This window comes from Schistocerca serialis, chromosome 2, assembly GCF_023864345.2.
Source record: "Schistocerca serialis cubense isolate TAMUIC-IGC-003099 chromosome 2, iqSchSeri2.2, whole genome shotgun sequence".
In the NCBI taxonomy this organism is placed as follows: Eukaryota; Metazoa; Arthropoda; class Insecta; order Orthoptera; family Acrididae; genus Schistocerca; species Schistocerca serialis.
In genome coordinates this window covers 1,145,056,055-1,145,083,821 of record NC_064639.1, presented here as the reverse complement: position 1 = coordinate 1,145,083,821, position 27,767 = coordinate 1,145,056,055, and positions in this window count along the sequence as shown.

Below are 27,767 nucleotides of genomic sequence, written 5' to 3'. Positions count from 1 at the left end.
AGTCGAACAAGTGTTCAAAGCTGGCGGTAAATTTACAGTTTCAGTTCGTCAAACATTTAATTCAGTTTTACCAGAGACAACACTACCACATCGCGATACTGTGCGAGATTTGATTAACAAGTTTCGAAGTACGGGTTCAATGACATGCACCGAGAAGTGGTCGTCCTAGAGTTTTGTCTGAGAATAAACTACTCAATATTTCCGATAAAATGTTCATCATTCCGAACAAGTCAGTAAGGAAACTCGCCCAGGAAATTGATGTTAGTGTCGGAACGGCCCACACAGCTGTAAGGAAAAAAAAGTGACAGTCGTGCAAGAACTGAAAAATACTGGTCATGGCAAGAGACTGCATTATTGTCAATGGTTCAAAAATTTCGTTCAACATAATGGAAGGGACATTCTTCATGTAACGTATTTAAATGATGAGGCTGGGTTTCATTTATCCGGGTACATGAACTCGCAAAATTCTCGTATGTGGAGTAATGCAAATCCATTGTGTATTCATGAGGAACCACTTTATTCTGTGAAAACAGGAGTTTAGATTGCAGTTTCTAGACGTCGGATTGTGGGTCCCATATTTTTCAACGAAACAATAAACTCACAACGATACTGCAGTAATATTGTGTACCGATTCATAGGAGAACTTGTGTTAAGTGAAATACTGAACTGTTATTTTCAATAATATGGTGCAACCGCGCATCCAGCTCGCGTTTCAGTGTCACTGCTTGCTGATGTTTTTGGTGATCGCATAATTTCACAGGGACTTTGACCTCCACGATCGCCTGACCTAACACCACCTGACTTTTTCTTCTGGGATGCAGCGAAAGCAACTGTTTATAAAAACTGTCCAAAATCGATCGATGAACTGAAAACTTCAATATCCACTTTCACTGCTTCTGTTACAGAAGAAATGTTACAGCTTGTGTTTGGAAACATGACTAGATGAATTGAATTGAGTATTCAACAACAGGGGGGACACTTTCAACATTTAATGTGAAAATTTGGAAGTAAAAATGAATATTCAATAAATTAGTAACTTGTATTTCACTGAGTTTCATTTCGGTATATTCACTTCGGCATACGGCACGCGCGGCTAACAATCATACGGCATTGCGGAGAAACTTTTTGAACACCCCGTAGTTACAGGAAAAGTAGGTTCCAGACTTATTTATTGGAATAAACGTAAGGAAGAATGATTTATCCACGAAAGAAGATTCGTTTGGTTGATACCCGAAAACTGATAGCCAGTCCGGCGCCCTTACAGGCCTGGGTTATTAAAAACATAGAGAATATAAAAAGAAGAGCTGCGGTTTCCCTCATGGGATCGCTTCGTAAGCACGAGAGAACTCCGATGGCAGACGCTACAAAAGAGGCGTTATACATCACGGATAGGTTTTCGGATGAAATTCCGAGCGGCCTTGTAAGCTGTTACTTCCTGCAGCATACCTCTCGCTAAGTGCCCATACCGCGAAAATTAAGAAATTACAGTTCATATGGAAGTCAGCCGCTACTCTTTCTTCCCACACACCATCCACAATGGAACAGGGAAAGCGGGCTGGGAATGATAGTGGAACCAAAAATTCCTCCGCCATACACTGTAAATTCGATAACGGGGTCTAGCTTTTTCCAGAGTCAAGAGAAAACAACAGTAGTGTAGCGGACGTCAGACGGAACAAAATATCGCGCACAACCATAGGTCAGGAAAGCATCGTTTTAAAGCTACCGCCATAAAACGACAGCTTATCCGGTAACCGAACGCGTTTTGGTGTATATAGTAGTGCATCCACAGGCCTCAACAATAACGCGCAACATCCCAAGAATTTTCGAGATGATGGGCCAGTCATTTCTTTGACTGGAAGTCGGAATTTGGAGCGTTTTCTGTAAAAAATGTGATTTGGGAAAATGAGTGTTTAAATATAATATCTGCTTTATATTTGGCACAGGGTGATCGGCGATCTACGGCTGTAATGTTCGATAGAGTGTCATTGTTGAGACACTGTAACAGGATACAAAGTGACTTAGATAAAGTTTATAGTTGGTGTATAAAGGTAATTTAATGTAGGTGAGTAGGACCAACAGTCTCGTAATTTTCGAGTACGGCATTATAGGGTGCTACTTTTCACAGTCGTGCCGACTGACTATCTTGGCGTAATGTTGCATACAATATGAAATGGAACGAGCGTGTAAGGATTCTAGTGGGGAAAGTGAATGGTCGATCTCGCTTATGGAGAGAGTTCAGGGGGAAAAATGGCTTCTAAGCACTATGGCACTTAACATCTGAGGTCATCAGTCCCATAGACTTAGAACTACTTAAACCTAACTAACCTAAGGACATCACACACATCCATGCCCGAGGCAGGATACGAACCTGCGACCGTAGCATCAGCGCGGTTCAGGACTGAAGCGCCTAGAACCGCTCGGCAACAGCGGCCGGATGAAAGTTTAGAAAAGTGTGGCTCATCTGTAAAGGGGTCCGCATATGGAACGCGAGTCCGACCCATTCATTAGTGCTCGTCGAGTGTTTGGGTTTCTCACCAGGTCGGATAAAAGGAAGACAGCAAAGGAGTTCACAGGCGGGCTCCTAGATTTGTCATCGGAGGGTTAATTAAACAAACGAGTAGTACGGAGATACTTCGGGAACGCAAGTGGGAATTCCCTGCAAGAAAGTCGACGTTCTTTCCGAGGAACGCTACTGAGAAAATTTAGAAAACCAGCGTTTGAAGTTGACTGCAGAACGATCTTGCTGCCGCTACCGTACCATGAACATAAGAATAACTAGGACTCTTACAGAGGCATATAAGCAGTCGTTTTTCCTTCTATTTGCTTGCGGATCAGGGAGGAAAATCTCTTGTAGCTGCACAAGGTACCCTCCGCCACGCACCGTGCGGTACCTAGTAGATTTGGATGTAATTTGTCGTAGATTATAATTACTAACTGTACTTGCAAAAAAACGTTTTTCATGTGCTCTCTGAGATAACCATCATTACAACATGTGACATTTAAATATTGAATACTACAGAACCACATATCGACTACCATACTGTAGTTCTGTTTCCGCGTTCCGCCCGTTATTTTACAACAATTTAATGGTATTGCGGTACTGTCAGAGTAGTTGATTTAACAGCTGTACCCAGTAAACATCGCAGAAAATCCGCATCGAACATAATCAGCCATGGATAAGAATGGTTTCAAGTTGGCCTAGCTTTGATTGTTCAGCTGACAGTATTTTGAGTTAATTTAAGAAGTAGCTGCACTTTTTGTCATGACATGGTTATCATTCGAAAGTTTGTTTAAATGCACACACTTCCGCACACACGTCGCTCACTGGCTGTCGTTTTATGGCCGTAGTTCCACAGCAGTGTATATCCAGCCTCTGTTTATCCTGAAAATTTTTCTCCATTCGACGTTTGCTACGCCGCTCTGACTTTATTAACGATTGTTTTAGCACCTCATAGATATACAATACTGGCCATTAAAATTGCTACATCAAGAAGAAAAAATGGTTCAAATGGCTCTGAGCACTATGGGACTTAACATCTGTGGTCATCAGTCCCCTATAACTTAGAACTACTTAAACCTAACTAACCTAAGGACATCACACACATCCATGCCCGAGGCAGGATTCGAACCTGCGACCGTAGCGGTCACGCGGTTCCAGACTGAAGCGCCTAGAACCGCACGGCCACACCGGCCGGCATCAAGAAGAAATGCAGATGATAAACGGGTATTCATTGGACAAATATATTATACTAGAACTGACATGTGATTACATTTTCACGCAATTTGGGCGCATAGATCCTGAGAAATAAGTACGCAGAACAACTACTTCTAGCCTAATAACGGCCTTGATACGCCTGGTCATTCAGTCAAACAGAGCTTGCATGGCGTGTACAGGTACAGCTGCCCATGCAGCTTCAACACGATACCACAGTTCATCAATAGTAGTGACTGGCGTATTGTGACGAGCCAGTTGCTCGGCCACCATTGACCAGACGTTTTCAATTGGTTAGAGATCTGGAGAATGTGCTGGCCAGGGTTGCAGTCGAACATTTTCTGTATCCAGAAAGGCCCGTACAGGACCTTCAACATGCGGTCTTTCATTATCCTACTGAAATGTAGGGATTCGCAGGGATAGAATGAAGGGTAGAGCCACGGGTCGTAACACATTTGAAATGTAACATCCACTGTTCAAAGTGCCGTCAATGCGAACAAGAGGCGACCGAGACGTGTAACCAATGGCACCCCATACCATCACGCCGGGTGATACGCCAGTATGGCGATGACGAATACACGCTTCCAATGCGCGTTCACCGCGATGTCGCCAAACACGGATGCGACCATCGTGATGCTGTAAACAGAACCGGGATTCATCCGAAAAAATGACGTTTTGCCATTCACGCACCCAGATGCGTCGTTGAGTACATCATCGCAGGCGCTCCTGCCTGTGATGCAGCGTCAAGGGTAACCGCAGCCATGGTCTCCGAGCTGATAGTCCATGCAGCTCCAAACGTCGTCGAACTGTTCGTGCAAATCGTTGTTGTCTTGCAAACGTCCCTACCTGTTGACTCAGGGATCGAGACGTGACTGCACGATCCGTTACAGCCATGCGGATAAGATGCCTGTCATTTCGACTGCTAGTGATTCGAGGCCGTTGGGATCCAGCACGGCGTTCCGTATTACCCTCCTGAACCCACCGATTCCATATTCTGCTAATAGTCATTTGATCTCGAACAACGCGAACAGCAATGTCGAGATACGATAAACTGCAATCGGGATAGGCTACAATACGACCTTTATCAAAGTCGGAAACGTGATGGTATGCGTTTCTCCTCCTTACACAAGGCATCACAACAAGGTTTCACCAGGCAACGCCGGTCAACTGTTTGTGCATGAGAAATAGGTTGGAAACTTTCCTCACGACAGCACGTTGTAGGTGTCGCCACCGGCGCCAACCCTGTGTAAATTTCGCGTCTGTAGCACGTCATCTTCTTGGTGTAGCAATTTTAATGTCCAGTAGTGTAGTAGTGCATATACAGTCCGCAACAATAACACGCAACATACCAAGAATTTTCGAGATGATGCGCAAGTCATTACTTTGACGATATTGGAAGTCCGAATTTGGAGTGTTTTCTGTAAAAAATGTGTTGTGAGAAAATGAGAGTGTTTATGTTTAATATCAGTTTTATATTTTGCCAAAGGGTGAGCAGCGGTCTCCAGCTGGTACGTTTCGTTGTTGAGGGACTGTAACAGGATACAAACTGACTTAGAAAAAGATTATAGTTAGTGTATAAAGGTAACTTAATGTAGATGAGTAGGACCAACAATTTAGTAATTTTCGAGTACGGCATTATAGTGTGCTACTTTTCACAGTCGTGCCGACTCAATATCTAGGCGTAACGATGCATAACAATCAGAGGCGGGCTCCTAGATTTGTTATCGGAGGGTTCAATCTAGTGGGGAAAGTGAATGGTCGACCTCGGCTGTACCCAGTAAACATCACAGAAAGTCCGCATCAAACGTAACCACCCATGGATTTCAAGTTTGCCTAGCTTTGATTGTTCAGCTGACAGTATTTTGAGTTAATTTAAAAAAATATCTGCACTTTTTGTCATGACATGTGTTATCTTTGGAAAGTTTGTTTAAATGCACACACTTCGCTGATTGGCTGTCGTTTTATGGCCGTAGTTTAAAACTTTTCTCCATTCGACGTTTCTTTCCTATGCCGCGCTGACTGTTTTTTTTTTTTTTTTTTTTTTTTTTTTTTTTTTTTTTTTTTTTTTTTTTTTTTTTTTTGCATCTCATAGATATACAGACGCAGGTGAAAATTCGGTACATATCGGAAGCTAATTGGGAGAGGAGGGGGAATTCCCTTAACACGCACTTTTAGATCGAAGCTACGATACTCCTGCAATAAGACCACAGCTTAGCGACTTTGGCCGTGAAGTTTCCGTGGATGGCCTCGCCCGGAGCCGTCCCGTGTCGCAACTCGGGGCTTTACGATTGCGTGCGGCCCGCCGCCGCAGGTACGGCTGAACACGCGACTCTCGAGACCTCAGGGGGATCCCCGCGCCACTAAATCTGAGCCCCCCGCACCAGTAGGCGACGCCGTAGCTCGCGCGGGTTACGACCCGAGCGCCGTCACTGCACGCCAGTCCGCAGTTACGGCGGCCTCCAGAGGAACTACACTACGGAATCCGTGTCGCAGTATTCCCGTTGCACCGCCCCCACCTACTATGCGACCACAGGGTAGGAATATCTATGGAGCGGGCACAGCGTGAAGGAGACCGAAGTTACTTGTTATAATTTTCTTCAATGAAATTTTGTACAAGAAAGTTGTAGAGCTACCTTAATGCGACATACCGCCATCGTTCTATACTCACCTTGAAAATATTTGTTTTTCCTTATGTTTAGCTTTTCCGCTCATGCACGTAGTAACATTTTACTCCACAGCGCTTCAACATATTGTACTGGGTTTGTTAGTTGCTACACACATCGTAGCCCATCAGCCGTTAATCGAATGTGTTAACTACTTTAGAATACGTTGTGGGAGTGAACAGTGATCAATGTGATACAAATATTTACTATCAAAAACAGTCTTGATCACAATTTATTTATTATGGTGACCAGTTTCGACCACTAGTGTGGTCATCTTCAGACCAATGAGTATGAACTTCCTTCTGGTGGGGGTGATTCAGCACCAGAAGGAGGTTCATACTCATTGTCTGAAGATGACCACAGTAGTGGTCGAAAACGGTCACCATAATAAATAAATTGTGATCAAGACTGTTCTTGATAGTAAATAGAATGTGTTAACGTTTTGTAATATTTATTGTTCTTTTCCTCTGCCTCGAAATGAGTAATTAGTACTATGAAAGAGATTTTTTTTTCGTGTTACGGGTGATTTGCACATTTGCTGCAATATTCATTCTGATGCACTACCGTAAGTTTTACTATCAAAGTTGCTGTTCTTACAAATGTAATGTTTATTAATGAGCCCATTCTCTACATGTAGTACACTGAAACATTTCTTTGTGTATCCAGGGCAGTGTCGTTGGCGCTCTGGGATACTTGCAGGCTTATCGACAAGTCCTGGCTTCCAAAAGCGAAGATGAATGCCGCAGAATGGGAAGCTATTCGTCCACTGAAGGATGACGCTGACACGATAGTTCTTCCAGCAGACAAGAAAAAAGCAATGGCGCTGTTACGCACCAATGACTAGCCGCTCGATGCTACATGACCCAGCGTACAGGAAACTGAAGAAGGATCCAACCTCGACAGTGACCAGAAAAACCCTGGCACTGCTGAGCAACTGAGAGTTACCAGAAGTACTGGGGAAACGGCTGTATCCATTGCTCCAACGACACCTCGACTATTTGGACTGCCCAAGATACACAAAGAAGACGCGCTTCTATGGCCATTCCTTGACACCATCAATTCGTACAACCACACACTGGTCAAACATCTGACGACATTCCTAAAACCCCATGTCGGACAGTGTTGTTATCAGATGAAGAAATCGTCATATTGCGAGAGTACTTAAGGAAATGCAATTATAAAGAGCTGACCTCCTAGTGAGCATCAACACTGCTCTTCACGAAAGTACCTCTGCAAGACTCCTTGGCTCTGTTGAATCATTTCCAGCCTCAAATAGTTGTCGTACATCCGACCTATGTATCTGCACGGTGAGTGTAGAAATGTGTTCAAATTAGCTTACCACTTAGTGCGCAAATGGACGAAACATATGAACTGTCTTCTCAGGGCAAACAGACATTGTAAATAATTATGACCCTGGCCCTGTAAGGTGGCTAATACCAGGCGCAGATTGTAACAAAAATCATGAGAAATGCTGCTGTTACGTACCTAGAACGCATGAAGTAATGAAAGTGAAAGTTTGGGGTTTATTCTAGAAAGACAACACAGCTATTTCCTTTTTTATTCCACATACAATTTATCAACTGTTGCTTTCAGGGGCCAAGTGATGTTCAATTACTTTTGCCACTCAATAACAAAATAATTAATTCTTGGACATATTGAAACGACGATTATTAAAATCGTTATCTCTACACATGAAATTTTTTTTATCACAAGAAAGAATGATTATTAAAAATCCTCATCAGCTTGTTTAAATCTACATTTTTGTAGCTGGTCAATGCGCTGAGTTGGTGGAGAATAAATTGACTTTTTGAACCAATGAAAAACTTCTCATGTACTCAATGTGAGGTTAGGTTAGTATCCTAGCTTTTGATTTTCAATGCTCAATGTGTACGCAAGTTGGAGTGAGTACAATCCAGACTCAGCATTGACTGTGGCCTAATGCGCGATGGTACGTTACCAGGCAGCATCTGCCACGGCGTTGTCTCCGTGCCGGATCTGAAATACTAATTTCCTACTCTGACCTAGACTGAATTGACTCAGTCATGTGCCGGCCTCTCTCGCCGAACGGTTCTAAGCACTCCAATGCGGAACCGCGTTGCTGCTATGCTCGCAGGTTCGAATCCTGCCTCGGGCATGGATGTGTGTGATGCCCTTAGGTTAGTTACATTTAAGTAGTTCTAAGTCTCGGGGACTGATGACCTCAGATGTTAAGTCTCATAGTGCTTAGAGCCATTTTTCGCTCAGTCGCAACTTTCCTGCATTCCGTAGAACGTTAATCCTTCCCTAGTCGAAATAATTGCTATTGCACACTTGCTATAGGTTGGAGCATGTAACGCCGGAAATGCATATCCTCCTATTTTCATCTATTAAACTATTATTTTTTTCCTTGTTTTGTTACCTCAAGATATGACATTTCTGTCTCTTTATATATTGTAATTGTTTTACTGTTTGTATATATATATTTATGCATTTATGTCGATATATAATTGGTTTGTTTCGTAAATATTATTTGTATTTTTACGCTGGGTCTTGCCTAGGGAAAACTGCTATCGAACGATTACATCGATGGGTCGTGTGAAGAATCAAAGTGTGTAGGATCTTTGGTAGTGTTAACTCTGCCGCGTGGAGCGCGGGCAGGGCAGTGAGAGTCTGGCTGGAGTAGCGAGTGGAGCAGGTGTGTTGTGTGACGCTCCCGCGAGTTGCCGCGCTTTCGGGGTTTGGCAGCATGTAATTGCGCTCGACTCGCGATTATAGTTTCTGACATAGTGTCGCGGACGGGAAGCATTAGCTGGCGCACATCAAGAGCCCGTTTCGCCTGGTGACCGTGTCGAGAAGAAGGCGCGCCAACATCCAGCTTCTGCAGCAGCGACGGCCGACAATGAGTGACTGTCGCCACCTCCTCGATCGACGGCTTCAAACCTTCAATCAACCAACAAGGAAGACTAAAAGCACGTAAAGTTTCAGAACTGTATGGCAGACCTCAGCTTTTCAAATTGTTCCATTTGCCTCGCAAAATTACAGCAACTTAGCATGAACCTTTGTTGCTCATTGTCCCAATTGCATTGCCAAGCAGGGTCCCTTCCTTTTCCGAAATGAGCCCGAGGGTCGTTGAAATTCAAACGCCAGCATCATTCGATTTCACTGCTTTGATTTCAAAGTTCAGCTGGCTACAATATTTAGATTGCACAAGCACAAATTAAGAGTGCGAGTTTTGTTACCGTATTTTAGTTACCTGTGACTGCAGCTCAGCTTGGTACGTACTAAATTTTACTATTGTTAATAGTTCAGAATCATTTAATTCAAGTTCAAAGTTAAATCTCTTGTTTCTAAATTGCGTAGAGTCAAGTTGCTTTTGAAATGATTGTTGAGGTAGTCCAAGACTAACCGTATTTTACTGGATTTCGATGTGCTTCAGAAAGAAAGCTCACTATTAACTTCAGTCACTAAATTAACTTTCGATTTTCCGGTTTTATTAATTCTTTTGCTGAATTAAGTCAGAGTGTAGCGAAATTTATTACTTCTGACAAACTTTCAGTTTTCACACTACACGTGTCAACCTTCAGTTGCCACGCTTCTAGTGTTAATTATATGTGTAATAACCTTTCTTTTTCAGTTACTATAGTAATTGTCCTTAGGACTGGCGACCGTGATTTCCCCCAAATCTCAAATATCTAATTACAGCTAGTTAATTGTTAACGTAACGGCCGCACATTTACTTTCTTTATTAACTTTACCCCTTTTCACAATTAATTTCCACCAGTTTCATTTGCATTTTCCTTTCATTTAGATGTAACCCTTTCCTCCCTCTTTACCGACAGATTAACTTCGGTGACAATTGCTTTTCCCAAATTTCCATTAGGTACACGCGGTTTAATTTTTCACTGTCATTAAGGTCGATATGTGAGGGGGAGGTTACAAGCATAGTGCACAACTTCTTTGCCCGCAAAAATTCCCGCAGGAATAATTAACTACCGCTTTGCTATCTGTCGCCACGATACGTATCGTCCTCACTTGGCAGAAAGCAAAGCTCTCAACGCCCTCGCTTATTTCCACACACTTGTGCGGCCCGCCGCGGGACGAGAGAGAGAGAGAGAGAGCAATAAGGTCTCAAATTGCTTTTATATAATGGGGATACATGAGATCAACTGCAATTACCTTTGTTTGATAAAATATAATTATTATTTTCTGCATACTGCATCGTCCTAAGCTCATGTAAAGTCCGTAAAATCCAGGTGTCTTACATAGTGAAACTCTTTAAACATCACCTATTTTAAGAGCATTGAACAGTTGTATGAAAAGGCAGATGGAGTGAGCATGGGATCCCCTCTTGCTTCAGGGATCGCAGATCGATACATGGAAGACTTTGAGGAGGTGGCCCTCCAAACTGCTCACGAAAAAGCGAAGCGCTTCTACCGCTATTTAGACAATACGTTTGTGATTTGGAACCGTGGCAGGTGGGCACTGAATGAGTTTCTCGACCACCTTAACATCATCTACGAAAACACCGCCTTCGCTGTGGAAATAGAGGAGAGTGGCTGTCTCCCATTTCTAGATCTACTAATAAGAAATATGGCAGATGGCACAGTAGGCCATTCAGTACATGAGGAGAAGACTCACACAGACCTGTACCTGCATGCAACAAGCTGCCACCATCCAGCGCAGCGGCCAACAGTACTGTTCAGCCTGGTACACAGGGCTCACGCCTTACAGACGAACTGCCGAACCCGAAGGAGATATTTCGCGGAAATGGGAACTGCGAAGCGCAGATCTGGAGGTGTTGAAGACGAGACAGGTTGCAGAAAATCTGGGAGACGAAGAGAAACTCTTTTTTCTTCCGTATTTGGGAACGCTGTCGGCGAAAACTGGGAAGATTCTGGAAAAATCTAACGTAAAAACCGTCTTACAACCACCACCAGAGACGAAAGAATGGCTTGATTCTGCGGAAGATTCACTTAAACTCAACATACGAGGAATTTGCAGCATCTCCTGCAAATGCTGTCCACAGTACACTGGACAAACGCAGCGGCGTACAGGGGAACAATTACTGAACTATATGAAATAAAATCGTCATAACATCTGAAGGGTTTGCGTTAGGACGCTCAGACTGTATTATAGGAATTAGTGTGCGCTGTATGGTTTGGTTTAGCAACGAAGCCCACTTTCCTTTGGATGGGTTCGTCAATAAGCAAAACTGGCGCATTTGGTAACTTCAATGGGTGGTGTGCAATGTCCCGTCACAGAATAATCGGTGCGATATTCCTCGATGGCCCTGTGACTACCGAACGGTACGTGAAGGTTCTGCAAGATGATTTTATCCCCATAATCCAAAGTGACCCTGATTTCGACAAGATGTGGTTCATGAAAAACGGATCTCGACCCCATCGAAACAGGGGAGTGTCTGATGTCCTGAAGGAGCACTTTCGGGACGGCATTGTGGCTCTGGGGTTTCCAGAGGCCACTGCTATGAGCCTCGATTGGCCGTCATGCTCTCTGGGTCGTAAGATATGCGAATCTTTCTTGTGGGGTCATATTAAAGACAAGGTGTACAGCATTACCCCAAAACGATTGCTGAGATGGAAACAGCCATTCAGGAGGTCATCGACAACGTCGATGTTCCGACACTTCAGCTGCTAATGCAGAATTTCGCTATTCGTCTGCGACACATCATCGCCAATGATGGCGGACTTATTGAACTTGTCATAACCTTAATCCGAATACCTGACTGACGTTTAAATGCTGAATGAAGTATGTGCACGCCGTAGCTTGTAACTAATTTACGTTTTTTTTTTCAATTACTTCATTAATTGTCAGCCTGTATTTATAAATGTTGGTAGGAACATATCTGGGATGTGTGACTGGGCAGACGCAGAAATCGGCGATAGCGTAACACAGCATCAAAAAAGACCACACATTTGAGTTCGAGACCTGACGAACCGCCGGCAATTGGGACGGCGTCATAAGAGAGTCCATCGAAATTCGGATTAATAGGAATCTTGTAAACAGAGACAAAGGAAACCAACGAAATGCGACATAGAATCCAGCAATATCGGCAGTTCGTTGAGAGTGCGCCTACTACCGTCCTTGCGAGACACGGCCGGAATGCTCTGACGAAGATGCGAACGGCGTACCTGCTACCCCCACCGCTGCGACCTCGCCCTCCACCTCACCCACTGGCTTTCTTTGTACCCAGCCTCCCAGAGCCACGTGGAGGAGGGGGGGGGGGGGGCACACGCAGATATAAGTAGGAAGGCATCCGAAAAAAATCTCGACATTTCGCCAAAAGATGTTGAGTGTGCCACTCGCCGAAAAATCACCGTTTTTGCCACTTACATACAGTGCCACCCGGCCGGTAACGTGACAACCTTACGTCATCAGTGCATGCTTCATTTTCTGTGCTGTCTCCTACTCTCATTTCGTACGAAGTGAGTGTATATGTAAATCTTCGTCCATAAAGGACAGAAAAAAGCCAATGTTTCATGTAGACTTTGACGAGATGTTGATTTTTTTGCACTAGTAAATGATGAGAAATTAATGACACTCGATTTTCAGACGGAGGGCACGTTATGATTTTTTTAATGAAAGATGTGAAGTCCACCACAGCTAGATTGTTATGTTAAGCATTATGGAAACAAGAAGATGAAGGTTATTGGACTGCAACGACAGAACCGAAATTTATTTTCGAGCATCAACTATACTAGACCTCGCATGTGTGTATGTGCGCACTCGCGCGCGTGTTTGTTTGTGTTTGTGTGTGTGTGTGTGTGTGTGTGTGTGTGTGTGTGTGTGTGTGTGTGTCTGTGTGTGTGTGTGTGTGGATGAACGTGCTGTTCTATAATGTTAAATTCTCGTGGGTGGAACAAAATCTAAAGAAAGACAGGAAGAGGAAGGATTGTCATTGGAAAAATGTAAGTAGAGGGTGCGTGCAAATATAACTTAGATTAGTTAATCATGAGTCATGTGTTTGTTTTTTCATGTGTGTCAATTATTGATATCTTAATTAGTCATGTGCCGGACAACGCCTCTGAATAGTGAGCACGGATTTTACGGTAGGGTCTGTGAAAGGTCTCACAAGTTACAGGGAAGAGCAGGAAATGGGAATGGCAAACAAAATTCAATTATTGAGTAGACGATGAGAGTGAAGGAGATGAATCTTATCAAAGCAGTAAATAAGGATGAACAAGTATGTAGCCAGTATCTCTTGTTTGTCCACGAATGGTTTCTGTTTAGCCGGCCGGTGTGGCCGTGCGGTTCTAGGCGCGTCAGTCCGGAACCGCGCGACCCCTACGGTCCCAGGTTCGAATCCTGCCTCGGGCATGGATGTGTGTGATGTCCTTAGGTTAGTTAGGTGTAAGGAGTTCTAAGTTCTAGGGGACTAATGACCACAGATGTTGAGTCCCATAGTGCTCACAGCCATTTTGATTTCTGTGTAGTGATGGCAGCTATTGAGGGTAGTTAACAGTTTGAACTAATTTATTGGAATCTGTGCGTGGTAGAATGTTACTGCATGCATTGAGGATTTGAAATGTAGATGGGGAAATTGTCTGTCGTTCATTCAAGATAATAATGTTGACTGCATGCTGTAGGGGACTAAAAGGTTATGGAATGGGAGAGAGACTGTGAAATAGATGTAAAATATGAGCTTATGAATGATATATGTGTGTGGATGATATGTGCTATTCTTTCTCTTTTACCACCTTATTGCCGCGCGGGATTAGCCGAGCGGTCTGAGGCGCTGCAGTCATGGACTGTGCGGTTGGTCCCGGCGGAGGTTCGAGTCCTCCCTCGGCCATGGGTGTGTGTGTTTGTCCTTATAATAATTTAGGTTAGATAGTGTGTAAGCTTAGGGACTGATGACCTTAGCAGTTAAGTCCCATAAGCTACCCGTGGTCTAGGGATGCCGGCACGGTAGCTCAGCGTGTTCGGTCACAGGGTTTAGGTACCCTCTGTAATAAAAAACTGAGTGAACGAATCAACGAACAACCTGCACGAGTGTCATAGGACGTCCGCTCCGAACAAAGTCAACGAACAATATAGAACAAAAAGAGATTTAAAAAAAAAAAGGTAGCGTCTTTGATTCATAATCAAAACGTCTTCCGTCCCGGGTTCGATCCCCGACACTGCCCGAATTTTGATAAATAATCAGCAATGGCGGCTGAAGACTTCCGACATAAGAAGTCAGCCTCATTCTGCCAACGGCCTTGTCAAAGAGGGCGGAGGAGCAGATAGAGGTTCAGGGCACTCTCTTGTCTTAGGGGTGGGAAATTGCCCCTAAAGGCGGAAGAATCAGCAAAGATCAACGACACGAGGATGCAGAAGGCAATGGAATCCACTGCATTAAGGACACGTAACGTGTACCCACAGGACATATGGCCTGTAATTGAAGAATGTCATGATGATCTCTACATTGGCAAAAGATTCCGGAATAGTCTCCCCTTCGTATCTCCGGGAGGGGACTGCCAAGGGGGAGGTTACCATGAGAAAAAGATTGAAGATGAAGAGATAGAGAAAGTGTATGAGGATATTGAAAGGGTAATGCAGTATGTAAAGGGGGACGAAAATCTAATAGTCATGGGCGACTGGAATGCAGTTGTATGGGAAGCAGTAGAAGAAAAGGTTACAGGAGAATATGGGCTTGGGACAAGGAATGAAAGAGGAGAAAGACTAATTGAGTTCTGTAACAAGTTTCAGCTAGTAATAGCGAATACCCTGTTCAAGAATCACAAGAGGAGGAGGTATACTTGGAAAAGGCCGGGAGATACGGGAACATTTCAATTAGATTACATCATGGTCAGACAGAGATTCCGACATCAGATACTGGATTGTACGGCGTACCAAGGAGCAGATATAGACTCAGATCACATTATAGTAGTGATGAAGAGTAGGCTGAAGTTCAAGACATTCGTCAGGAAGAATCAATACGCAAAGAAGTGTGATACGGAAGTACTAAGGAATAACGAGATACGTTTGAAGTTCTCTAACGCTATAGATACAGCAATAAGGAATAGTGCAGTAGGCAGTACAGTTGAAGAGGAATGGACATCTCTAAAAAGGGCCATCATAGAAGTTGGGAAGGAAAACATAGGTACAAAGAAGGTAGCTGCGAAGAAACCATGGGTAACAGAAGAAATACTTCAGTTGAGTGACGAAAGGAGGAAGTACAAACATGTTCCGGGAAAATCAGGAATACAGAAATACAAGTCGCTGAGGAATGAAATAATTAGGAAGTGCAGGGAAGCTAAGACGAAATGACTGCAGGAAAAATGTGAAGACATCGAAAAAGATATGATTGTCGGAAGGACAGACTCAGCATACAGGAAAGTCAAAACAACCTTTGCTGACATTAAAAGCAACGGTGGTAACATTAAGAGTGCAACGGGAATTCCACTGTTAAATGCAGAGGAGAGAGCAGATAGGTGGAAAGAATACACTGAAAGCCTCTATCAGGGTGAAGATTTGTCTTATGTGATATAAGAAAAACAGGAGTCGATTTAGAAGAGATAGGGGATCCAGTATTAAAATCGGAATTTAAAAGAACTATGGAGGACTTACTGTCAAATAAGGCAGAAGGGATAGATAACATTCCATCAGAATTTCTAAAATCATTGGGGGAAGTGGCAACAAAACGACTATTCACGTTGGTGTGTAGTATATATGAGTCTGGCGACATACCATCTGACTTTCGGATAAGCATCATCCGCACAATTCCGAAGACGGCAAGAGCTGACAAGTGCGAGAATTATCGCACAATCAGCTTAACAGCTCAGGCATTGAAGCTGCTTATAAGAATAATATACAGAAGAATGGAAAAGAAAATTGAGAATGCGCTAGTTGACGATCAGTTTGGCTTTAGGAAAAGTAAAGGGACGAGAGAGGCAAATTATGACGTTACGGCTAATAGTGGAAGCAAGGCTAAACAAAAATCAAGACACTTTCATAGGATTTGTCGACCTGGAAAAAGCGTTCGACAATATAAAATGGTGCAAGCTGTTCGAGATTCTGAAAAAAGTAGGGGTAAGCTATAGGGAGAGACGGGTCATATACAATATGTACAACAACCAAGAGGGAATAATAAGAGTGGACGATCAAGAACGAAGTGCTCGTATTAAGAAGGGTGTAAGACAAGGCTGTAGCCTTTCGCCCCTACTCTTCAATATGTACATCGAGGAAGCAATGATGGAAATAAAAGAAAGGTTCAGGAGTGGAACTAAAATACAAGGTGAAAGGATATCAATGATACGATTCGCTGATGACATTGCTATCCTGAGTGAAAGTGAAGAAGAATTAAATGATCTGCTGAACGGAAAGAACAGTCTAATGAGTACACAGTATGGTTTGAGAGTAAATCGGAGAAAGACGAAGGTAATGAGAAGTAGTAGAAATGAGAACAGCGAGAAACTTAACATCAGGATTGATGGTCACGAAGTCAATGAAGTTAAGGAATTCTGCTACCTAGGCAGTAAAATAACCAATGACGGACGGAGCAAGGAGGACATCAAAAGCAGACTCGCTATGGCAAAAAAGGCATTTCTGGCCAAGAGAAGTCTACTAATATCAAATACCGGCCTTAATTTGTGGAAGAAATTTCTGAGGATGTACGTCTGGAGTTCAGCATTGTATGGTAGTGAAACATGGACTGTGGGAAAACCGGAACAGAAGAGAATCGAAGCATTTGAGATGTGGGGCTATAGACGAATGTTGAAAATTAGGTGGACTGATAAGGTAAGGAATGAGGAGGTTCTACGCAGAATCGGAGAGGAAAGGAATATGTGGAAAACACTGATAAGGAGAAGGGACAGGATGATAGGACATCTGCTAAGACATGAGGGAATTACTTCCATGTAGAGGGCAAAAACTGTAGAGGAAGACAGATATAGGAATACGTCAAGCAAATAATTGAGGACGTCGGTTGCAAGTGCTACTCTGAGGTGAAGAGGATACGACAGGAAAGGAATTCGTGGCGGACCGCATCAAAGCAGTCAGTAGACTGATGACAGAAAAAAAAAAAATAGATTTGTTACACATTTGAACATTTTTTGAATCACCTTCTTACAATGGGTGTGACTCATGCTGCATACTCATCTAACTACTGTACGTATCTATAACATTCTTCCATGACTTTCATTTTTCAACTTAATGTATTATCACTGCAAATTAAAATAGGAACACGTAATCATTTAGAAAGCAAATGGGACATGTAGTGATAAAGAAGACTGGATTCTTGCATATTCTGGTATGTCTTATTGGTAATGTTTTGTTTCTACGTGTTATCTTTCACAAGGCGAAGCTGTGTAACACGAGACATCAGAAGGGGAAAGTTGAGAATGCCTCCCTCTCTGACTACCCGGGAGGTGGGCGGCTTTGCACGGCGACCAGACATCTAAGCGTGGTGCGAAGAACGGTCCAAGTGAAGCTTGCGACAGGGACAGTGAATGAATGGACCGCAGAGCAACAAGCAGCTCCGCTGAGAGGACACTTCCTTTGGAGACGCCTACGGCTGTCTGCTAGGACTGCCTGTTGCCTTCAACCGGATACCGCTAACCCTCGAGAGCCGGTATGTTATTGAAAGCCTGGCAATTGTAACAGGCCGGTCCAGAAACTGATGTTCAAACGAGAATTGCTGCTTCATGGCTCGTTGCAGAGCAGATGTCAAAGGCACATCTCAGAGGCACAACAACCTATTAGCCAGTGCCGCACATGACGACTCCTGCGGATACCTACCGTCTTGTCTTGGCATCCATATCAAACAGACTGTAAAGTATGGGCCTTTGTACTCAATACGAAACTGGAATGATACATGCAAAGTGATAAGAAGAGGCAGTGCCTGCACTGTGATGCTGACGTTGAGATATAACGATGGTCCATTCTTCTATTAGAGGACATAACCCGACGACGGGAAGAAGAAACATTCCCGGTGCCCGTCATGGGCGTTATTGAACAGAAAAAACAGCGGAATTCATGTCATGTGTGCCTGTCCACACATACACGCCGTTCCTACAAACTGCTGTCACTTCCTCGATGGCGGACCAGGAAAACTAGTTCGTGAAGATGGCGTGAGGTGCAATACGAAAGGCTGGGCAGACCTGTTATTGCAAATCAACTGTGCAATTAGACCGAGACACCACAACAAAATATTCTAAATCTGTTCTCAAGCTGCCTATTCACGAACGTGCCCTCACATTGACCAAACAGCACTCCCCCATCGCCTACTGTTAGGCAACAGTGAACTATGGAAGATCCATATAGTACGATCTACGCGTGAAAACGTTTGTATTTTGCAAGCAGGTCGTTAAAGTCAGTGCTTCTGCTTCGTTATCGCCTTCCTAATTGGCCTACTGGATTGCGATATAACTAAGCGTGACCCCATATGCCCAATGAAATTTTACAGTAGTAAGACTGTCATTACCAAAGGAAAATAACACCGATTAGTTGGAGCAAAGTGTACAACAGACCCTTCTGAAGGACGAATCTGATATGAGCCAAATCTAAACACTGACGATAATTTTGAAATGGGTGGAATATAGTGCAATCGCTCACAAACCACACAGAGGGGCATATGGTACCACGTACTATTTACTACAAAAATTTCTGATAATACAGAGAAAACAATGATTAGGTAAAAGGGGACGGTCGCCAGCCTGCTAGGGCACTGGATCTTCAGAATCGTAAGAAAGGTAATGACAATCACATTTAAGTAAATGATCACTGCAGTGGCAACAGAAGGCTGTAACACTTTTCCACAGCACGGCAATGCTGTAAAACTGGTCATAGCAAACACACAAAACTGGCCGTAAATAATTAATCAATTTTCTTATTCTTATGACACTAAGTGGTTCCATGGAAAGGAAAGGGGCCCTGCATGGTAATACCTTCGGAAAGCATTGACAACACAGGTGCCCAACAAGTTTTAGCTACTGCAAGTTATTCAAGCTAGTCATACTTTGTGAAAGAAATGTCACTGCGTAGACGTACCTTTATAATTTTTACTTAACGGTCTTACTATGTTTTAACTATAACGACTGAGAATGTAGCCGAAACAATGCTGAGCTGCCGTGGTGTTGCTGCTCCTGCTGGATGAGAACCCCGAGTCGTCTCCAGAGCCATGGATGATTGTATGACAGGCAATAGTTAGGATCGTGGCTTCCTCCAGCTGTCCACTCCTATCGTGCTCTCAATATTCGCGGATTAATGAATTAGGCGCGTTTACACTGGCTCGACGATAGTTGTACCCCGCATCTGCGGCAGCGCCCAACAAACACTTCCACACTCTATCATGACACAAGCTGCTCTGCCTACTATCTGCTCGAAATGCGAAAGGAACTCTCCATACGCAAAAATAAACAACGGCACAGCTACTGCCATTTCGTCATTGCTATCGATACATTTAAATAACGTTCCCTTGGCTATTACCCAGCAATTTACAATATTTTCATTATAATTACAATCAGTTATGTACAGTTACAAGTAAATATACTATTACATAAATTACGTATTAAGTATAGTTTCTGTCATACTGCTTAAGATTCAGAATCCTAAGTACAGTACAGGTCACCAACGGATATTAATCGGCGAAAATTTTAGATGGTGCATAAGGCATATTATCTGCATTTTTCGGTGTTACAATGTTTGTATTTGTGTTTTCTTTTCTTTTTTTGTTTTTGTAACGCGTGACGGTTGCGTTCTTTTCAGTAATATTTCTTGTTTATAACAAGGATTTGGTGACTTTTCAGGTGGCCTGTAAACAACCCTCGTATGGGTAGCCTCTTTAACATTGATTAAATAATTATTTATTTTTGTAATTGTAATTAATTATGACATGTACCATTAGCTTGTTTCGTATGCACTATGGATTGACATTATTTGCGTACACCAAGCACTTGAAATCATTCCCTTTGCACTTTAGTTTCATACGAGACTCCGATTACACATACATGTTTGACATTTTTTGATCGCCCACACTATAACCTGTAATTAACTTTTATTAAAATTTTCAGGTATATGCTCGTGACTTGCATTGTAATATAAATTCATGTGTATTTAGTGCATTTCTATTGGTACTTGACTGATTGGAATTCTTCTTATATAATAGAGGTTTCATATTATGCAGCTGTTCTGTGTGCGAAACTGAAGGCACTTACGCTGTTACATGCAGTGTATGTGTTTTGTAAATTTCTTATAGATACTTTTTTAACTTAATTGGTCACTTTGTTCTTGTGTATTTAACATACTTTACTTTCATTATTTCGGTTTATTAATGTGGGTATTCCGATTTATTTCCTTTTTAGTATTGTTTAGTGTCTTACGTATTTTCTTTTGATTTTATTAACCCATTTCTGTGCCATAGCAAAAATGTTGTGGGATATTACCACACTGTATATAAATTGGAAACTTATTTTAAAATATTTTGATAACATGAACTCATTTACATAAGTAAAAGGTTGTGCTAAGAAATGATATCTGACTTTTTATGTGAAAACACTTACCTCTTCAGTTAAACTAAAAGTTATAAATGGTCCACATCTTTATTCTCCATGTTATCGTATTTATGGCCATCTGCCACTAGATAGGCTCCGAACTGTAGCTTCACCATGACAGTCTGAAACGTAACAGTGCCTGAGAAACAGCATGCTGTAATCCAGTGTCAAGTTCGAAGAGTACGTTCACACATGGTACACCCTGTCCTTCGGTGTGACAATGCCAGGCCACACACGAGCGCTGCAGCATCGGCAACACTCCGAAGCCATGCGTCCTATGTCCCATTAGTAGGGACTTCTCAGATAGCTTACCCTGCGATGACAGTTTTCTTATCATATGACCTGCCATGTGGTAATAGTGACTAGTTCCGGTCTTTGAGAGAGATGTAATAAATGGGTAAAAAGTAAACAGATTTTCCTAGTTGGCACGGTATTTTTGATAGATCAAAGAACAAAAACGTGACTGTGAATGTGTTACTTACGTAGTCGGATAATGCTTAGGGAAGATGTATTTTGTGGGCATAGTTAAGGAAAGGTACGGCAGGAACTATTTTTGAATTATTTCGGAAGAATTGGTGTTACGATGATAGGAACGTCTACTATTTGAAAACTAAAAGGAATTACTATAGGTGTGGAGAGCTCAGAGCAAATAATTTGAAGATTAGTGTATTATTCTGCAGTCATTTCAATAGTATAAGTAGTTCATGGGGATACAGGAGCTGTAGTGTCGTAGATGTAGAGGAAGAGGCAATTAGCCCAAGAGTGATGGGGGGTTACCGCTAATCGCCTACATCTGTAGCTACTATTTTTTTAGGTGCTTTGTACCCATAGTGTTGCGAGAGTTCAAACTCGGAAATGACAGTGACGTGGAAGCCACTTCTCACTGGGACCTATGCTGCACTGTTAGGAAGTCTCGGTGCTATTTCAACAAGGCAGCTGGTGCTGCTCCGTCAGGATCGCAGTTCAGACCATACATATATGTACATATACATCTGTATAGTAAACTCCTGTGTAACTCGTTATACACGTACCTGATACTTGCTATAACCCGCGACCGAGCCACTGTGGTTGCTGAAGCATAAGACTAATTAACACTTTTAATTTGTTCCTACAGAACATGAGCTCTGTTGCAGATAGCAAAAAATCCTGTAAATAAATGTTTATCAAGTGGTGTGTCTATATATGTATTCGTATCCTCGGTTTGTAGCTGTTGTGATTAGTCAAAATAAAAAAATCATAGATTATATTTTTTGGGTGCATCGAACAGTTGTTCATTGCACATTTCCCAATTGCATATGTGTTGGGAAGCAGATTGTGATTAAATTGAGAAAGGCTATGTTGTTGAAACAGTACGCAGAGATTCGGTATTCTTTCTATCAATAAGTGAGTCTGGCTATTTCCAAACAGACCATCCATAGAAAAATAATGACGAGTGTCTTTTATTTTCTGCTAAGGCTACATAATTGGACCAAAAAGGTATATTATGGGTTCAAACCGCTACAGATGAGCTGTTTACATAAGGAATATTGTTATTTTTGTTATAGCTTGAAAAAGGCACACATATAAATTAGTATTGCAGATAGTGTACAGGAAGGTGTAATGTACTTGTTATGAGATAACGAAAGTAAGGACATACAATGTGAACGATTGTTTAATGATTATAAAGTTACTTGAATTACATTTTAGTGATACCTTGTAACATAGTGGCAAGAAATACAGTGTGTATTTCGTGCACAAATTATTCTTCAGAATTAGTACGATAGTCACATTTAAAATTAAATGAAAGAAGTAAGGAACACCAATATAGCATGGATTTGCTACACATTTAAGACAAATTAAAAATTTGAATCTGTTGTAATCTGGGAAGGGTACATAAACCTGGAGCAAGTTTCACATAGAATCCCTTCATGACGTTCACATGACTCCAAATAAAAAAAAACCTTTGTTTGTTCATATTGTATAAAACAATTGGAATTATTATCACTTACGCAAGATGGAAACCAATGAACACATATTGATAATTTTACTACCATAACTTTTGTTGAGGAATATTATAAGTTCTGTGCCTTTAAGCGACTCATGAGATAATTGTCATAGAGATATTTAAATACTCCCTTTAATTAATTAACAAATAAAACTTGACATTTTAAGTGCTTCATTAGCACAATTGTATTAATTAACCTCAGTTTCATCAACAGAAAGTTGTCAGTTTTATAGTACCCTTAAAATCTGTGGCCTCTCGCATTTTGGGGGGGGGGGGGGGCGTTGTGAGGTATGTATGAGACGTGGGACTTAAGGAAAGCAGGGAAAGTGTGGACAGGGCCTAATCAGTTACCGTTGGTTGCTCAGAAAACACACACACTTTATTTTTAAAAAACAAAACTCTCAACAATCATTTTTAAAAGATTTTACTGCACTGGTGGCTGAAAGCCTTATTAGAAGTATTGCAAGTTATCGTCGGCTGAAGGCCACAAGCAATGTTACACACAATCAATGGTTGAAGGCCCGATTAAGAACGCTCAAAATTATTCGTCGGCTGAAGGCCAGAAGCAAGTTCAAAAATACACAACGGCTGAGGGCCTGAATTACCAATAAGGTGGAAAATTCCATGTTAAAAATACCAAAAACACTTTTAACAATCTTAATAACTGTAACAAGTTATAGTGACGGCTGAAGGCCTTATGAAGACATAATTGAAACTATTTGTCGGCTGAAAGCCACAAACAATGTTACAAACAATTGAGAGCTGAAAGCCAGCAGCAATTTCAGAATACCCAATTGCTGAAGGCTTGAATTACACGTGAGGAAGTCAGTTACACTTTAACAAATACTAAGATATTTTCTTCTTAACAAGCAAAAGGGTTTCAAGCTATATTAAAGGCTGAAGGCCTCACTAATACTAGATTGAAAATTATTTGTCGGCTGAAGGCCACAAACAATATTTCAAAAATTAATGGCTGAAGGCCTGATTAAGAAAGGCTGCAAAATTGTTGGGGGCTGATGGCCACAAGCAATTTTCAGAATACTCAAAGTTTAAAGGCCTAAATTACAAGTAAGGAAGGCAGTTGCATGTTAAAATAGTAAAACCTTTTTTAAAAAATCTTAAGGAACTGTAACAGGCTATAGTGACGGCTGCATGCCTTATTAAGAGAAAATTGAAAATAATTTGTCGGCTGGAGGCCACAATTAGTGTTACAAACAATTAACAGCTGAAAGCCGGAATTACAAGTGGGAAAGGTACAACATGTTAAAACATTAGTGTAAATTTTAAACAATTACGACAACTTGTCCAAGTAAGACAGAGTTATACATAGACAGTGCTCCCTCGATCGACCTGAGGAAGGTGACTACAGCTGTGTAGACAGTGAGGCACCCAAGGGGTAGCTTAAGCTCCGAACGACCGACTAACCAATCCGCCTAATGTCGGATCACCGGTACAACGATGGAATATTTTTAGGCAAGGGCGAAGAGGCGGACAGCACTATGTCTTCAGAAAAACACCCAAGGCCGAAGGAAACACTAGACCTCTTAAAAACGTATGCACAGTATAACTGAAGATGCTGTCGAACTACACGCCGTGTTAGACAGCATCAACACGACGAGGAAAGGTACACTGCCAGAAAAGTACGCTAACCGCCAGGGCAGGTAACTGGGATGTTAGCGACCACAAGGCAGAAAATACTGCTAGTTACACTTCACTAATAAGAATAATAATCCAAACTAACATCAAGGAGTAGAAGGCGGCTAATAGCTTCCACCAACCTGACAGACTCCATTTGTTGCAGTTGGTCTCACCGACCCTGGGAGCAGCAACTTGCAAACAACAGCGAGATCTCAAACAGTGGATGTTTCAGTAATGGATACGGTTCACTCAACATCAAATGTACTGGGTTCAGTCGTTGGCTATAGCTCCTTGATCCGACAATGCCTGCATGCCGCCAGCAGTCCCGACCTGCCCTCGCGCTCTGGACCTCCTCGCTGCTCTGTCCGAACCGGTGTCCATTCTTAACTCCTCACCAAACCAGTACGCAGACAGCGTTAAAATAACTGCTCATTCAAAACCACAATATAAACACGGATCCGGGAAAACAACTCCACCAACAACTCACAATACTAAAACCAGCCACTGTGAAACAACACGGACGAATTATTTATTTATTTTTTGGTCATCAGTCTACTGACTGGTTTGATGCGGCCCGCCGCGAATTCCTTTCCTGTGCTAACGTCTTCATCTCAGAGTAGCACTTGCAACCGACGTCCTCAATTATTTGCTTGACGTATTCCAATATCTGTCTTCCTCTACAGTTTTGCTCTCTACAGCTCCCTCTAGTACCATGGAAGTCATTCCCTCATGTCTTAGCAGATGTCCTATCATCCTGTCCCTTCTCCTTATCAGTGTTTTCCGCATATTCCTTTCCTCACCGATTCTGCGTAGAACCTCCTCATTCCTTACTTTATCAGTCAACCTAATTTTCTACATTCATCTATAACACCACATCTCAAATGCTTCGATTCTCTTCTATTCCGGTTTTCCCACAATCCATGTTTCACTACCATACAATGCTGTACTCCAGACGTACATCCTAAGAAATTTCTTCCTCAAATTAAGGCCGGTATTTGATATTAGTAGACTTCTCTTGGCCAGAAATGCCTTTTTTGCCATAGCGAGTCTGCTTTTGATGTCCTCCTTGCTCCGTCCGTCATTGGTTATTTTACTGCCTAGGTGGCAGAATTCCTTAACTTCATTGACTTCGTGACCATCAATCCTGATGTTAAGTTTCTCGCTGTTCTCATTTCTACTACTTCTCATTACCGTCGTCTTTCTCCGATATACTCTCAAACCATACTGTGTACTCATTAGACTGTTCATTCCGTTCAGCAGATCATTTAATTCTTCTTCACTTTCACTCTGGATAGCAATGTCATCAGCGATTCGTATCATTGATATCCTTTCATCTTGTATTTTAATTCCACTCCTGAACCTTTCTTTTATTTCCATCATTGCTTCCTCGATGTACATATTGAAGAGTAGGGGCGAAAGGCTACAGCCTTGTCTTACACCCTTCTTAATACGCGCACTTCGTTCTTGATCGTCCACTCTTATTATTCCCTCTTGGATGTTGTACATATTGCATATTACCCATCTCTCTCTATAGCTTACCCCTACTTTTTTCAGAATCTCGAGGAGCTTGCACCATTCTATATTGTCGAATGCTTTTTCCGGGTCGACAAATCCTATGAAAGTGTCTTGATTTTTGTTTAGCCTTGCTTCCATTATTAGCCGTAACGTTAGAATTGCCTCTCTCGTCCCTTTACTTTTCCTAAAGCCATACTGATCGTGAACTAGCGCATTCTCAATTTTCTTTTCCATTCTTGTGTATATTATTCTTGTAAGCAGCTTCTATGCATGAGCTGTTAAGCTGATTGTGCGACAATTCTCGCACTTGTCAGCTCTTGCCGTCTTCGGAATTTTGCGGATGATGTTTTCCGAAAGTCAGATGGTATATCGCCTGACTCATATAATCTACACACCAACGTGAATAGTTGTTTTGTTGCCACTTCCCCCAATAATTTTAGAAATTCTGATGGAATGTTATCTATCCCTTCTGCCTTATTTGACCGTAAGTCCTCCAAAGCTCTTTTAAATTCCGATTCTAATACTGGATCCCCTATCTTTTCTAAATCGACTCCTGTTTCTTCTTCTATCACATCAGACAAATCTTCACCCTCATAGAGGCTTTCGATGTATTCTTTCCACCTGTCTGCTCTCTCCTCTGCATTTAACAGTGGAGTTCCCGTTGCACTCTTAATGTAACCACCGTTGCTTTTAATGTCAGCAAAGGTTGTTTTGACTTTCGTGTATGCTGTGTCTGTCCTTCCGACAATCATATCTTTTTCGATGTCTTCACATTTTTCCGCAGCCATTTCGTCTTAGCTTTCCTGTACTTCCTATTTATTTCATTCCTCAGCGACTTGTATTTCTGTATTCCTGATTTTCCCGGAAATGTTTGTACTTCGTCCTTTCATCAATCAACTGAAGTATTTCTTCTGTTACCCATGGTTTCTTCGCAGCTACCTTCTTTGTACCTATGTTTTCCTTCCCAACTTCTATGATGGCCCTTTTTAGAGATGTACTGCCTACTGCGCTATTCCTTATTGCTGTATCTATAGCGTTAGAGAACTTCAAACGTATCTCGTTATTCCTTAGTATTTCCGAATCCCACTTCTTTGCATATTGATTCTTCCTGACTAATGTCTTGAACTTCAGCCTACTCTTCATCACTACTATATTGTGATCTGAGTCTATATCTGCTCCTGGGTACGCCTTACAATCCAGTATCTGATTTCGGAATCTCTGTGTGACCATGATGTAATCTAATTGAAATCTTCCCGTATCTCCCGGCCTTTTCCAAGTATACCTCCTCCTCTCGTGATTCTTGAACAGGGTATTCGCTATTACTAGCTGAAACTTGTTACAGAACTCAATTAGTCTTTCTCCTCTTTCATTCCTTGTCCCAAGCCCATATTCACGTGTAAACTTTTCTTCTACTCCTTCCCCTACAACTGCATTCCAGTCGCCCATGACTATTAGATTTTCGTCCCCCTTTACATACTGCATTACCCTTTCAATATACTCATACACTTTCTCTATCTGTTCATCTTCAGCTTGCTACGTCGGCATGTATACCTGAACTATCGTTTTCGGTGTTGGTCTGCTGTCGATTCTGATTAGAACAACCCGGTCACTGAACTGTCCACAGTAATACACCCTCTGCCCTACCTTCCTATTCATAACGAATCCTACACCATTTTCTGCTGCTGTTTATATTATCCGATACTCATCTGACCAGAAATCCTTGTCTTCCTTCCACTTCACTTCACTGATCCCTACTATATCTAGATTGATTTGCATTTCCCTTT